Source organism: Alligator sinensis, unplaced genomic scaffold (assembly GCF_000455745.1).
Source record: "Alligator sinensis unplaced genomic scaffold, ASM45574v1 scaffold29_1, whole genome shotgun sequence".
Taxonomy (NCBI): domain Eukaryota; kingdom Metazoa; phylum Chordata; order Crocodylia; family Alligatoridae; genus Alligator; species Alligator sinensis.
Genome location: NW_005841933.1, coordinates 3,099,816 through 3,109,411, shown reverse-complemented (window position 1 = coordinate 3,109,411; position 9,596 = coordinate 3,099,816).

Here is a 9,596-nt window from a genome sequence, read left to right as displayed (position 1 = left end):
CTGGGCGGGGGGGGGCGGGGGGGTAGCAGGTGCATGTGGGCCGCGCCCTGACCCCCCCCCGAAGGGCTCCCGCCTGCCGGCGCGGCGTGTCCTGGCGCCCGGGGAGCCGCCCCGACGGCCCGGGCAGGGCAGTCGCCAGCGCGCCCCTGTCCGGCTCCTTGGCGCGGGGCCTCGTTCTTCGCGGGGTCTCCCAGGGCTGAGACCCACAGCTGGGGGTGAGCACCCCTCGAGCCCTCGTCACCTGGGCAGCCCGGCCAGAGCCGCGGCTCTCTCCAGGGATCCGCAGAGGCAGACGGGTGTTTGTGCCCCTGGGCAACGAGCCGCTTGTGGAGGTGGAGGAAGACAAGGAGGGGCTGCTGCTGGATGGCAGCTGTGGCAGGGGCAGGACTGCACTGGGGGTCAAGAAGAGAGATTGCAGCTCCCCAGCCAGACAGGATGACTTTTTGGGGATCCAGTTGTCTCCATGATGATGATGGACTTTTTTTCTCCCCCAGGGCTCAGGCCAGCATTTACCAGTGCACTGCCATGGGCACCCCCCCAGCCCAGGGGGGCCTTTCAGAGCTGGCACTTCCCATGGTGTAGCCTGGTCCCTCCCTGCAGAGCCCTCTGCCCATGTGCCATGGCTGACAGCAGCCCTGTGCAGGGCGCCTCCGCTGGGGCCTGGTGGAAGGCACTGAGCAGCAAGAAAAATGCCAAGCAGGCGCCACTGCCCAGCCCGACCCCCAGCCTGCCCCCGGTGCCATCCAGCCCGGATCCACGGGACCAGCAGCCGCCCCAGTGCAGCAGCGAGCCCAAGGCAGCAGACAAGCCCAGCGGTGGTGGGGGGAGCCGCAGGAACCTGCGTGTGTCACGCTCGGGCCGCTTCAAGGAGAGGCGCAAGGTGCACGCCCCGCTGCTGGCTGAGAGCCCCGCACTGTTTGAGGGCAGTGCCCCCAGCCGTGCTGCCCAGCAAAGCCAGTAGCTGGGGCCCCTAGCAGCAGCTCCTGCCACTGCCCTGACCTGACCTGGTGACCCCAGCTGAGGAGGGAGAATCGCATCCTCCGGTCACTCCAGAATGCTTGGGAACTAGAAGCCAGCCTAGCCGCCTGCCTGGGGGCTGCTGCCAGGGGGGCAGGTGGGACTGAGGCTGTGAAGATGAAAATTGAAGGTAACTCCTTGGTGGCATCCAGGAAAAGCTGCCAGGCTTCCCTGCGTGCCCTCTCAACCTTGTAGCAAAGAAGTGAAGCAAAGTGAAGGAGGCCTGTTATGATACAGGAAAATAGTATCCATCAGCAGACAAGACCAAGGGAAGCCTGAGCTGATGGGGGGGCCATCACTAGTATAATAAGCCCCACTGTAAATGAACTTGAGCATGTCACAGGGCTAAAGCCACAAGCTACATGTTTTCTAGCCATTTCCATTAGGGAGGCTGTCCTCCTCTGTCGTATTGCACCGAGTAGGTTCCTCTTTTCTGGCCAGGGAGGTAGTTCTGATGTGCTAAAGGGCAGGGGGGGTATCTAATTTCAAGGCCAAGAGACATCCAGGGGTGTCTGCAGCTCTTTAACAATTGTATTCCTGTTTGGCTGTTAGTAGCCACATCATGCAAAACAGTAAAGAAATCCCCCTTGCATTCAGGAAGGTATAAGAGTTATTGTGAGCAACAGCAGTGCATATATACACTCTTTCTCTCCTGTTTCATTGCATTTAAATATGCAGAAAGCAAATCGGCAAATAGTTTCTCCTCCTCCCCACCCCACCTTTAAACGTCTAGGTAATCGCAAGCAGGTACTTGAGAAGTGAATCTCCACATCTTTCATGCAGAGAAGGACCATTCAAGATTTCCACTAAGGAATGAAATATGAGCCTATGTTGGTCTCAAACCAATGAAAGCCTACAAAAGAAATTGGGTGATTTCTTAAAAACACAAATCAAAATTCTTTGGGGAAAAAATAGCCTCAGTGAAAATGGACAGAGTTCTACTGTGTGCAAGCAACAGGGAGAATAAGATGCCCATTTCCTCATTTAAAGTGGAAATCAGGACTTGTGATGGTAGCGTTTATCATAATGAGGCTAGCCTAAAGCTTCTCATATGAATCAAATGGCTTTGAGCAGAACTCAACAACTGATTATTCTTCTAATTGAAATCTTGGACGCTTCTGGAGTTTCTGGACATTATCACTTGAAAGGAAGCCATTAGCCAAAATGTGTGCAGATGCTGGGCTTTTAAAGAGGAAAAGTAACATGAAAACCTCTAGATCCTAAATATTTCTTGATAGCATCTAGTGTAAATAAAATGTTTTTTGTAAACCTGTCAGACTACCTTATCTTTTTCTCAAAGTAATTATCTTCACTGGAGGGAGATTTCCAGTGCCATGAGAGGCCTCATTCTTTCTGGAAATGCTTTAGAACGAGCTGTGCCTGTGATTTTGCTTAGGTGTAGACCAGAAGTCCTGCTAGAGAGCTCCAGGCTCTTTCAGTTCAGAACAACTCAAAGGAGAACAAGGTTAAGGAGGTGAGTTCCTGGGAAACTTCATCTAGATTAGCCACACTGTTACTGAAGGGAGACAACTAAATTCTCTTCAGACAGGAGCAAGCATCCACTTTTGTTTTCTGGGTGCTCCACTTTGCTTTTTTGAGCTGTGAATGAGGAAATTGGTTAAGTGTTTGAGGCACTGCCCCACTGAAAAGAGGTTGGAAAAGCCATGCTTCCACCTCCACAGGGCCAGCTTTCATTTTGGGGGGCCTATTCATTTATAGAAACTGGAAGGCTCTTCCCTTGTCAGGTCTTCTGATGTCACAGTGGTCAAACCTTTTCCCTTTATAGCAGCTCAGCCAGGTTTCTCCATGCCACAAAGTGTAATGTTGTGACAAGTTGTTTTTGATTTGTATCTGGGTGTTAGAATCTGGGTTAGGATGCTCAAAAGATCACTTTTAAGATTTAATACCAGCACTGACCAATAATCAAGCATCCTGTTACTTTGTTTTCCCATCATCAAGTTTATAAGAGAATTGCAGAAAAGGGGAAGAATATGTAGTTAGGTTGTCCTCAAAACTTCATGAACTGCTACAATCTGGAGCTGAAAGGGAAAGGCATAATTCTGTTATCCTGCTCAGTCGAATCCTTGTTTTCCCATCATCCTATTGCACAGAGACCATTGAACAACCTGCAGTGAATTTGGGAAAGTATTGACAGAGGCCAAAAGTGTTAAACATAAAACCTGTTGGGTTTCTGGCCGCAGCTCCCACCTCCAAAGGAGTTCCTGCTGCTGTTCTGCTAGCAGCCAAGGAGTTAAAGCCGCTACCGTTGAAGCCCTATTGCCACCTGCAGCAAGAAACCCTGCAGGCTGGATCCATGGGCAGGCCAGCCAGCCCACAAGAAGCTGTATCCAGCCCACCAACTCATTTGTGTTTGACACCCCTGCCTAAAGCCATACTTCTAGAGGTAAAGGGTTCCATCCCTATACCTTGTCCTTCTTTTAAACATTTCCTGTTATGTACCTCCATGTTTAATTAGTTTAAAGATGTCAAACAAGACTTAACCTGTTGCAATGTTCATTACATAGTTGTTTTATGGAGCTCATTCTTATTCTTGTAACCCCTTTCAAGGAGGTCTTAAAAAGTAAGGAACACTAGTCTTCTGGAGTTAATATTAAAGAGAACATGGTCAAAGAGAACCAAAATACTGTGTTTTTATGAATTGATGGCTCTTGGGACAACAGTATTCATAATTATAAATATGTTTCCCAACCCCTATGTAAAGATGATAGTTGAGAGAATAAATCCAAGAAATGGGACAGCTTTCCCAGACAGTAATTGGTGTTGAAATTATTCTTGTTTACAAAAAATGAGGAATTGCAAAATATGTAGGAAAATTAATTTCAGCTTAACTGTGAGTTGGTAGTACAATTACCCTTAATCTGAATATAATTAATAATTAGGTCTAATAAAAGATATGAATCTGTTTTGGTCAATTACAAATTCAGAACGTGGTAACAAACTTTGTTAAGAACAGTTTGTCCTGGCTAGTCTTGAACCTGCTGGGCTTAAGAAATCTGGATAAGACAAGGTTTAGCTGTCTGGTGAATCATTCCTTGCTTCTGTGATTGGATCAGTCTGTCATTCATTTTTGTTAGAGGCCTGAGGCATACTTCACTACCTGCAAAAATTGACTTACTAAGTGAAAAATTCATATACAGTTCTAAAGCCCCAAAGAAAGCAGGGATTTGATTAAAACAGTATCTAAGGCTTCTGAGAGATTGTATCTAAGGGTTTAGCAGTAAGTTGAATAGCAAGTAGGAACTTTTTGGGCCTTTTTACCATATCTAAATTATTTTCTATGCAGTTGGTTTTAGATTAGTAACACTAGGCCTTTCATTCTGGGGAGTAAATGAGATAACATGATAAGCAGCCTTCCCAGCTCAGAATTAATGGGGTAGGTGGGTGTTTATTTTAAATGCTGATTTAGTTTATCCTGCAAACTCTTGACAACTAATTGAGAAAAGACTGCTATCTGCTGAAGTCTAAAAAACAATCTCATATATGGGCCTCTTTAAGATGGCATGACCCTCTCTGAGTGTCTGATAGCAAAATGGGGAAGCTAACTTCTGATCTTTGTTAAGGTTGGTTTATTTTATTTATTTAATTTCCACTGTATTAAATAATTATATTTAATTATAATTACATTTAATTATTTAACACATTGATATTAATTAAGAGGGATACTTACTGCCCCTTCCCTCTTGACCCTTCACCTTTTTAAAGATTCTTCTCTTCAGACAACTAGTGTATGGCAAGCAGGGTGGAGGTATAGTAAGTAGAATTTCTCAGAGTTGACTATAGTCTTTAAGTAAACCATACTGAGTGATCAGTAGCTCCAGCGATCCCTCTATCTATCCATTCAGAGAGTCTAAATGATTACTCACTTAATCTAGACAAAGCAGTACAGCACCAGCTTATACAGCATTGGAAAACAAACTCTGGCTTTAAGCTGTGATTCTACATAAGTAAATTTCTTCAGATGATTAAGCCCCACTGAGCACCCCTCACATGAATAAAAATGTTTGTGCAAGTGTTTGCATGTAATACCCCAGGCATGGGGTATCACATTTGATTTAATAGACTGATAGGTAAACTTCTCACATGTCTTAAGTAAACTTTGTTCTCAAGTGCAAGCTTCTGGAAGTCTTTCTCCTCCTGTTTGCATCTGCAAATGCACAACTTCAACAATTCTTATTTTTTTCCCTTAGTCATAGGTAGAAATCATTGCTGCTTAAGTAAACTACCACATTCTCCACTTTAGCCCTTGCTTATTGAATATTCAATAATAAACTAAAAGATTGGGTTTTTTATACCACTGTAAGTTGAAGTTATACATACATATTTGTCCAAATTGAGAATTAGGTATAATGTATGTTCTTGTCCTACAGAGACTTATCCTTTTCTCTACACAACTAACTTTTCATTCACATCCTATTAGATAATTTATGGTACGTTTTGTCCCCAACCATGTCAATGTTTACACAGATGAATCATCCCTTTAGTTTTGTTGGGCATAAGTGTTTACGTGATGTGGGCCACAAAGACCACAAATAAAAAGTTACTACTATTCTACCTGTATATAACTTACTTAGAGTTTTCTCATTGATTTGATGTACATGGCAGCAGGACTGAGCTTTAAATTAGACTCTGTAAAAGCTAAGTACTTTATAAAGCTCCCCAATGTTATATCTTACAACATTTGCTAGAAACCCTGTGGCCCAAAACTCCACAGGAGAACAAAATAAGAAGGAAGAACAAGAATCAAATGTTCCCTTCTGCTGTATATGGTAGTGCCTGTTTACTGTGGTTACTTGTGTCTTCTTTGAAACACTATTTGCAAATTGCTTGCTTAGTTCTGAAGTGGTTTAGTAACACTAGATTGTATTTAAACAGTAGGTAAAAGTACAAGGCATTTTCATGGGCAAAATCCAGAGCAGCTCATTTAAAAGCAGCTTTAAATGAATTTTGAATTAAAAACAATCTTTTGAAAAATATATATCATGGTTTCAATTGCTGTCTGAAAAAAGAAGACAGTTGTAGATAGGATTTGGTTTGTTTCTTGGCAGCAACACAGAAGTCTGACCATGCTGTATGAAGACAATCTTTTTATGGATGGGCTCTCTTTAGGAAGAAGCATAAAACGACAAGTAGTTGTTACCTTGTGCCTAATTAGGACATTATTACTAGTCCAATTTGGATAACTGTATTTGATAAATTGAAATTCATCCTGTTCGTGCAAGTTCATTCTGCTAAATATTATCAGAAATTAGAAACTAGTACAGCAATAAAATGATGTACAGCATTATAGTTTCAAACATTACCAATGATGTCTCTCCACCCCTCTGTTGGTCTTAAACCTGAGGTCACTTGTACAGTATATAATCTTTGTAATTATAGACAATCACTTTTTTCCTTAGACTTCTGTCATGGTAATGTATTGTACATTTACTTTTTATCAGGTTTCCTACTGTGCTGTTTGTTCATTTTAATTGCATTTCTAATTGCTTTTGTTTGTGTTCTCTTCTATGCACCAGGGGAGAAATTAGCTGTGTTCACCCATTTTAAAATTATAGGCTTCTACAAACTCTAACAAACTTCACTCCCACCTAGAAGTACACTCCACTTAGTCTTTCTTCTGCACTATGCAACTACTTTAGCTGAACATTAATTAATTCTTTTAATGTTCCCCAAAATAGACGAGTAGTACTGTATCTTTATTTGTGGGATCAAATTCAGATCTGCACTGGCTTCATGGAGAGATTAAAGGCCTAGTCAAAAGCACCTGCTATTTGCTAATGCCTGGACCTGGTAACTAGACTACAAGAAAGGTTGTGTGCAAGTTTTAAAAAGATGTGGTTAGAGTTCATTTGGCATTCTAAAGTTCTTGGTGTCTATCTGCAATGAACCTTCAAACCTCTGGAGGTTTGCCCATCACTTTATTGCAGGCCATCTATAGTACAGTTACTGAATCACTGCACATTTATAAACCAAAGATGAGATTTTTTAAAAGTAGAAAAATGACTGAAGAGCAAAAAGGCTCATTGCCCTTCATTGATATTTGTGCTAGTTAGACCTTGTGTATATATAGGGAAAGGACATTTTGGCATAACCTAAGGCAGGGATGGCCAACTTGTGGCACAGGTGCCAACAGTGACTCGGGCAGCTTCTGTGTGTGGCACGCGGCAGATCAGGAAGGGCACGGGCAGCAGGGTGGAAGAAAAGACAGGTGGCAGAAAGCAAAGCAGTAAATCAGGTAGGCAGCTCAGGGAAAGAAACAGAAAGCAGAGCAGCAGATCCAGCAGAGGGAAGGGGATCGGAGTGGCATTTAGGGAGGGTGCAGAGCTGATTTCCAACATTCCTGCAAAAAGGTTAGCTTCCACTGATTTTTAAGGTAAGAATGTAATACAGCATAATTATTCCTTTAATCCTCTGTTTAGACATTCTGATTCTATTACATGGGTACATTTTCAGTTTAGCTTCTATCCCCTGAGAAGAGGCTTAAGCTAAACTGACAAAAACTACTCTCGTTACACCAGTGATTATATAGTGGAACTAAAAACTTGCCAGAAAATTAAGGGCCAGAATCACAAAAATACTTAGGTACCTAATTCCCATTGATTTTGATGAGAGTTAGGTGCTTAGGTATTTTCATGGATTTGGACCTATATCACTTTGGTACCAAGGGTAAGATTCACAAAAGAATTAGGCATCGATATTGGATTTATCTATCCAAGTCCAATAGAATGATTCATAGACATCTTGGTTTACCTACTTAGACTTCCAAGACACCCTAGACACCAAAGTTTTTTGGCAAAAATCAGCGTCAGTGCCTGAAGTTTAGCTACTGTGTATGCTAAGAAACACTACCATCTTAGCTGAACTGAGCAATGAAGTGCCTATGTACCACTTAATGCCATTTTGAAGTTAATTCAACAAGTTATTTCTAAGCCTAAGTACCTTAATAAGCCCAATCATCAATTGTATTAGGTAAGTTGGGGTGCCTGTAGACATGCGGGAATGCTACTCTGACATGCTGTAATTACAGTGCATTGGATCAGATTCTAAATAGCATGCTCTAACAGCCTCCGCATCTCATGTATTCAGCCTCCTTGCACTTCAAAATGGCAGCAGGGGCGCTTTAACTAAAGCTCATTAGATGAGCTGTGGTTAAGGTGACTACCATTTTGAAACGCAGGATGCAGGAGCTTTAATAAGAGCGGCTCTTGGAGCCATTCTAAAGCACCCCCCTCCTCCACTCCTGGAGCATGTGTAAAGATGCCCTTGGTTTCTAGACTTCCTCAACTTGAGGCACCAAAACCCAAGATTCCCTCTCTCCTGAAGGAGTGCTCTCCTCACTTGGACATAGAGCCATGCTCCCTCTTGCTTGTTCTCTCTGTGGCCCCATAAACCCTGCATCCTTTCTACCCTGTGGCCCAGTTTGACCTTGAGAATCAAAGAATGCCCTCCCCTCTACAACAACTCTTCAAAACTTTGTCTCCAGTATGTCTGAGGGTGACTGGGAGGGGAGAGGTCACTTCCAGAATGGATCCACTGCTACATTTCCAAGGTGCAATGTGCCAAATCTCAAGGTCACCCCTCCCCAGGAGCAGGGAAGGCATGATGTAGACACACTTGAAATCATCATCATCACTTTGTATTCAGATATTTGGCCCCCCTTTTTAAGATGACAGCATTGTGGTGGTGCCCACCTTCTGCACAATGGCATAATTGGTGGAGCATCTGCCTGGGAAGGGAGAGATCTGTATTGAAGAGATCTTCAGCCTCAAAGAACTTAAACTGATATCTCCCATCTCTCAGGAAAGTGTCCTAACCACTAGGCTATGCCCTAGGCTGGGACGCAGTGGTTCAGTTTTCCTGTTGAAGGTGGACCACTCTGCAAAAAGGAATGCGGTAACTTTGGGGCAAGTGGGAACATGGCTCTGTAGTGTGCTCAGGACAGTCTCTTCCCAGGAGTGCTATAGATGTGGTACAGACATTCCCTTAGGTACTTAAGTCTAGCTGGAGGTTTCAGGCTGTGAACTGAAGTTTCATAAAAGCCTAACTTTCCTAGCTCTAAGAGAGAGTTGGGCTTCAAGACACACTTCTCTTATATGCTTTCCCTAGCTTAGGCTTTCCTGTACTTAATAGTCTTAGTGTTATAGGTCCAAAACCTAGGCACATAGGCCGCTTGTACACATGATGGAGGTTTAGCCCCCTAAATTGAAACGGTGGGTTTTTAATTGTGATGATTAAAAACCCACCGTTTCAATTTAGGGGCTTCTGTCACTGTTACAGCAAGGGGCCTGATCCTTTTTTTTTCCCCACAAAGACTGCCTGCATCTCCTGCGGCCAGGGGTGAGCTGCCGGTGGGCCAAGTGGCCCCAGAGCCACAGGGGGCCCTGGTCCTTCCCTCCATGGTAGCAATGCCCCTCAGGGCTGCCTAGGTGGGCTTCTAGTGGGTGGGTGCTACCCAGGGGGTGCTGCTGCCTTGGAGGGAAGGTCTGGGGCCCCCTGCAGCTTGGGGCCCACCGGCAGCTCACCCCCAGCCCCCCCCCACCCCTCCCCCCCACAACACACAC